This window comes from Megascapheus bottae, chromosome 13, assembly GCF_031878675.1.
Source record: "Megascapheus bottae isolate mThoBot1 chromosome 13, mThoBot2.hap1, whole genome shotgun sequence".
NCBI lineage: Eukaryota > Metazoa > Chordata > Mammalia > Rodentia > Geomyidae > Megascapheus > Megascapheus bottae.
In genome coordinates, this window is record NC_143521.1 from 45,354,459 (window position 1) to 45,361,373 (window position 6,915).

The following is a 6,915-nucleotide window of genomic DNA, read 5'->3' on the forward strand; positions in this document are numbered from 1 at the left end:
GCTTCAGGCATCAAGGCTCTGGTGCAGGGTAATTCCCAGGGCCTGACTCTTCGATCCCCATGGCCCAGACTCCAGAAGACTACTCCAATTTCCTTTCAGCTTTACTGTAGAGCTTCCACAAACCACAAGATGTGAGGGGGACAAAAATGACGACTGTCAATTCGGATCTAAAGCATCTACACTGTGGCAGATTGCACCCTTGTAGTCACATTTGTAGCCCTACGCAGCTATCTGTGCATCAAATCCTCATTTCCCCCTCAAATTTATGCCACTAGATTATCCACCGGTTGTTTGCCTTTATATCACAAAATAGTCCGCAGAAGGTAACACCTTAGGGACTTATTCCCGCTGTCAGAATGTTGTTGGAGCTGTGGCTTCTGCTGAGTAACAGGAGCTACACAGTTAGCTCCATGAAATGAATAGGAAAAAAAATGGAAGGAAAAGTGCACCAATAATTATTGACCTATCCCAATGTCACCCTTAGTCCATGTTTGCCAGTGGATAATACTGCCCTCTGTGTCTTATTCTGTCCCTACACACCCACCCACCATTCCAAAGCCATTCATGAACTGGCAACCAACACCATTTCTCACTCAGGCCTTCTGCATACATCCTGCCAAGAGAACAGATTTTCAATGGCCTTCTGTCTGTAGAATATAGCCATCTATTCAGGAGTAAATTTCCAGTGCAGGGCAGCATAATGATTCTCATTAGTGTTGATAATATTCATGTGGCTAAAATCCACATGCCCCCAGCTAAAATATCCCCCTGCAGAGACAGTAGCCCCATCTATTCACTGATCCTTCATTACAGGTAAGTAATGTGTTTGCTCTATAAGGCAGCCTGGTGCACCATAACAGTTTTGTTCATCATGCCTTTGAATCTTTTGAAACACCAGGGAATTTTACGTGTATATTTAATCACTGAGGCCAGGCGTTCCCATTGGAACCGTCTGCTGCTGGAAGAGATGATAGGAATCGGGGCCCTCCAGCTCAGCTGTAGGAGATTCTCATCTCCTGAAAATATATTTCCACCTAAAACAGTGTTTCTCCTATTCAAAACTGTTGTCACTGGGGTCAGGTAACTACTTGTTGTGTGGAGCAAGGGATTCAGGGTATTCTGTATGCTTTAGGATCTCTAGCACTATTCCTGACCTCTACCGCTAGTTGTCAGCAAGGCTAGAAATGTTTACAGACATTGACAAATATCCCCAAAGGGACAAAACTGACCTTAGGAATAGTAGCATAGAACAATGAAAGGAGAAGAAAGGTATCTCTTGAAGTCTAAAACATTAAATCTAGCCTGTGCCAGGTACTGGTAGCTCACACCTGTAATCCTAGCTCAGGTCTCTTCTTTCAGCCTGGGCAGACAAATCCAAAAGATTCTTATCTCCCATTAACCAGCAAAAAAAAGCCATATTAATTGGAGGTATAGCTCAAGTGGTAGAGCACCAGCCTTGAATCCAAAGCCAAGTGAGAAGGCAAGGCCCTGAGTTAAAGTCCTAGTACTGGTACACACACGTACATCCCCCCCAACACACACACACACACACACACAAACGCACACAGTTAAATCTAGCTTAACTGCAGAGAACTGCATATGGACAACATGAAAATAGTTATTAATATTATCAGATAGGGTCTCTAAGCAATGACAAGGATGAAAAAATTATTTCAGATTTTACTGGTCCAAAATTAAGTAATTGTTTTAAAAAGTTTACAGCTAGAAAGGGGTCTAAAGATCAATTCATGCAACTGCCCATTAGATAAGGGAGGACACTCTGACCCTGAAATGGTGACTTCTGAATGGCTTCACATCATGACAGAGGAGACTGTATGATAATTCATATATAACCAAGCTGTAAATACATTACTTCTCTCATTCATTTGTTTATTCACCAATGTATACTGATACATTCATTGCATTAGTACAATAGTACATACTGATAAACAGTGAATGAATGAGAAAGTAATACATTCATTGCATTTAACTCCATGTAAAATGCTGAATTCAAGTCTAGAGACACAAAAGAAAAGGAAATATATTTCCCACTGATACAATAGAGTTGGAAAGCAGTTATTTATATTTCCATGTACATTTTAGATCTAGCGTGCCATACAATTTTTACAACAAAAATACCTAAAATTGGGCCAGGAACATAGCCTAGTGGTAGAGTGCTTGCCTAGTATGCATGAAGCCTTGGGTTCAAGTCCTTGGTACCACATATAGAGAAGAAACTGGAAGTGATGCTATGGCTCAAGCACTAAAGTGCTAGCCTTGAGAAAGCCCAAGGACAGTGCCTAAACCCTAACTTCAAGCCCCAGGACTGGAAAAATAAAATAACTAAGATTTAAATAACATAAAAATAAATAAATATTTTTTAAATATCTAAGAGGTAAAATCTGCTATCTCACCAGTAATACTGGTAGGTACAATTAAGCTTGGCACTCCCATGACTCACATACTGGTTGTAGAGATAAAGCCCACTCTTACAATTAGGAATGTGTCATCTTCCTATTAGAGCCGAGAGAAGAGTTCATAGTGTTCAATGCTGACAATGTGTAGTGGCTGATGGCAGCATAGGAGAACCTGACATAACTACCCTGTGATATAGGAATTACTTTCATTATTCTCGGAACGTTTACTAACCACTAGACTCAAACTCCATTATAGCCATTATAGACTATCCATGGGAAAGGAAAGGACTTTTACAGCAGAGCATCACTGGGATCAAACCAGCTTTGTCCTTTGTTCTGCATCCTTTGAGTTAATCTTATACTATCATTGAGACTCAAGATTCCCTTTGTAAAACATGGAATCTTTAAGAGAGTCAGAATGCTGTTAATAGGATGAAATAAGATGACAGCTTAAAGGCATTAATTGCACATTTCTTATACATAGTGAATGTTCAGTGTTAACTCTATATCCTTGTCCTACTCTTGCTGTGCCCTTCTTCCTACACCTACAAAATGATCATAATAAAGGGAGTGATTCTGTAAATTCAAAGTGAGATCTATAAGGAAATGTAAATGAACTTGGATATAAATAAGTTTCAGTTCTTGTTATTCTAATAACCATGAACTACTTAGGATTTGTCTTTCATGGATAAATCCAAGGTTGGGATTCACCGAAGTATGATAGAGATGAATCAGGATGCTTCATTTCCAGTATCTATTACCCCTTCCAGGCTAGCCTACCAACTTACAGATGGGAATTCTGAGACTTCCAAACATTGAATACTTTGACTAAGAATTCCAGGAAACTCTTTGTGATTTTTTTCACTCATGACTTCATATCCTCTTTTATTATTATTTATTACTGTTGTTCATATTATATTTCATAGGCCACACTGAGCCTCATCAATAATAAAGCTTATGAAGGTCACAGAATAATTATATTAAGATCCCATTACAAGAAGTGGCACTGCTCTTCCTCTTTTCGGCCATTATTATAGCAGAAGTGGCCAAAATGAAGTTCAATCCCTTTGTCACTTCTGACCCAAGCAAGAACTGGAAAAGGCATTTCAATGCACCTTCTCACATTCGCAGGAAGACTATGTCTTCCCCTCTTTCCAAAGAGCTGAGACAAAAGTACAACATGCAGTCTATGCCCATTCAGAAGGATGATGAGGTGCAGGTTGTACGAGGACACTAGAAAGGTCAGCAGATCATCAGCAAAGTGGTGCAGCTTTACAGGAAGAAGTATGTCATGTACATTGAACGGATACAGGGGGAAAAGGCCAAGGGACCACTGTCCACACGAGCATTCACCCCAGCAAGGTGATTATCAACACCCAAAGATCCTGGAATGAAAAGCCAAATCCCACCAACTAGGAAAGGAAAAGGGCAAATACAAGGAAGAAACAATTGAGAAGATGCAGGAAAAAATAAGTGAGGAAAAAAAAGAAGTGGTACTGTGGCTCAAAGTGGTAGAGCACTGGCCTTGTGCTGAAGAACTCAGGGGTGGTGCTCAAGCCAGAGTGCAAGCCCCACAACAGATCAAAAAAAGCTAACTTTGATTAAGTTGCTATTTTTATACGAAATTTTAAAAATCTTTCATGGGAGATAATGAATGTATAATTATGTAATAATTATCGTTCCTTGTCTTTTGGTTCCTTTTGATATTAACCCTTAAAAAAGATTCCATTACAAATTTCATTCTACGTCATTATTGCAGCTTTAGCATCAAGATGCACATAAACATCAAAACAATATTTAAGAAAAAGTCAACCATCCTGGAGCATCTTCCTACCACGTCAGCTCTAAGTGGCAAGCTGGGAACAGGGGCTCCAGACTTCTTAGATTCATGCAGTTCTGAGGAGTTATCACTACTTCCTCAGAATGCCCTTCCTTGTCTACCTTACTAACAGCTGCCCCAGCTATCTGGGAATGCCTTAGTCCAGTCAAGTTAAGTTGTGAACTTAGCCATTACACAGATAGTAAATGAAAGTGAGGCAGAATGCCCTGGAAAAGGTTCTTGACTGAAAACTATTTCTCCTGTTTCCAGACATGCATGTGAAGACTGCATCATCAGCTTGAGATGTTGCACTCTGGCTATATATACAGGAAAGGAACAGCCTCCGAACTGCTGTAGCTGGCATCAGGTTATGAGAAACGTCTAGATGCCCATCACTATAACCAGGTAAAACAGCAGTGTCTTAGAAATTTCATGCGAACAAGAAGTAACTGAAACAAGGAAAGAGGGCACATACAGGGACCTTAAGGACTAGAAAATTGTAAGCCTCTTTTGCCATGCTTGACAGAGTTAAAGCTGCTTTCTCAAAGTGCCCTGGTCCCCAAGGACCCCTAACTTACCAGGAGAATCTGTTTCTTCCCTTGTGTGCTCCTGCTCCCTCCCACTCCCACCTGCATCAATTAGCAGGGAGCAGATTGCTGGAGACCAGGAGAGCACCTTGAGGCTAGGAACACCATGCTAAGAATGGGGAGCCTCCACAAACCTTGCAGGTAATGGGGTCGAAAATGAAGATGTATTCAGGGAAGAAGAATTACAAACTCTGCTGATTAAGGGATGAAGTGAACAGAAAATGAAAAATGTAGCATGCATGATTAAGGGAACACTACCTCTTGCCAGCAAAGACAACCAGCAAGGGAAGCCGGATATTGTCAAAGGTTGTAGTGTAAACAAGCCATCATAACCTGAGGCCTGACAATAACACAGAAGGAGAGGAATTTTTACTTTCTGTTTTCTTTATTATGTAAGAGTGTCTGTATTTTTAAGATGTCTTTAATACTTTAGTTACCTGGCTCTGTCTACTGATTTAATACTATAGGAAACTAGCTCAGATTAACATAAAAATGCAAGTTGATGCCTATAAACAGAAAAATGGAGCTGAAATATTCAGATGAGCCATTTGGATTCTAGATGGCATGTTTGACATAACAATTTGGAGAGCCAGTCTTAGATTGCTTTCCTAATCAACTATGCAGGATGGTTCCCAGGTGTCACTGCTGTATAAATCTACCCAGAAAGCAAGAGGGGAGGAACTAGATCCTGGTAAAGACAGGTATGAAAATATGAAAATTTTGCCCTTAATACAGATACAATCTATAGGAAAAGTTTTAAGCCCATTTACCAATCAATATGTTTTTTATTCTTTTAACTGTTGTGATAATGATTATCAGTTCTTACTTCTCCTGTCCACAGAAATGGAATCGCTACCTCCTTTGTCATTTGCTTTCTTCCCTCTCTGTACTTTCTGTATCTCTGTCACTTTGTCTGTCCCTCTCTCTGCTTGTCCCTCTCACACAACACACACACACACACACACACACACACACACACACACACACACACACACACACACATTTTGTTCTGCTCCTTCCCCCAGAAACACTGTATGTGGTTGTTTACTGGAAAAGAGAATTTGGGGTTTAGGAGCAGGGCTGCCACAGATAATACAAGGATGAAGTACAAAAGAAATGAGACAATACGGAGACCTCAACAGCTCCTAAGAATCAGAGTGGGTGGCTAGCTGCCTTGGTTCTGAATAGCTTCACATTTGCCCAAGTCTAGCTCCCATAAAGTTTTCTGGGTGGCTTCTTTTATTCAAGTATTAAAAGGGGGGAGAGAGAGAGAGAGAGAGAGAGAGAGAGAGAGAGAGAGAGAGAGAGAGAGAGAGAGAGAGAGAGAGAGAGAGAGAGAGAGAGAGAGACAGAGCGCCTAACAATAAACCCACTTGTCCTTGAATATTCCTTCAAGTTCCCACCATGATAGCGACGAGCTGGTCTATAAACAGGTTTACAGTCGCTCCATCAACTGCTGTAAATAATCATGAAGACTTTGCTCGTTTAAGTCTTGAGACTGCAAACTCATTACTTTCCAGTATCTCTCATGTCATTTCTAAACAACCCTTCTGAATTTGAACATGGTGGGTCAACTGATGGAAATAGGCAAGTCCATCAGTTAACCAATTAATGGCATTAAGTTTGGGTTGAGGATTCAGGTGAAGCCTGTTACAATCCTGTTATTTATATCCATCTCCTTGACTGTCTTCTCTATGAGGCTGGTAGCTATTCACACGTGAAGGAACAAGAATGAATGGAATGGAACCCTTTTCATCACCTTGCTCTTCATCTAGATTTGGACCAGCAGAAGGGTAGTATAAAAAGACAAGAAATTATTCACAAAACAACAAGCTCTAGATCCCCTTTCATTAGATTATGGCATGGACTTATAAAATTGCTTCTTTGCCTTGTTTTTGTCCTTAGTTCTTTGTGTAAAATTGTATTTTTTATCCTTGTGACAGAATTAATATATTTTCATTCTACAAAATCTCCAAACATGGTAAAGCACAAAGAGGAAAATAAAAATCATCCAGAACCTCACAACCTACAGGTACATCTTATCATTTTCATATGTGTCCTTCTAAGGACTTTCATGTATCTCATTACTTAA

At 40.1% G+C, this 6,915-nt stretch overlaps 1 pseudogene; it reads left to right on the plus strand.

The window, feature by feature from the left end:
- Positions 1-3,468: 3,468 nt before the first annotated feature.
- LOC150055904 (large ribosomal subunit protein uL24 pseudogene) lies at positions 3,469-6,289 on the plus strand (annotated as a pseudogene).
- The last annotated feature ends 626 nt before the right edge of the window (positions 6,290-6,915 follow it).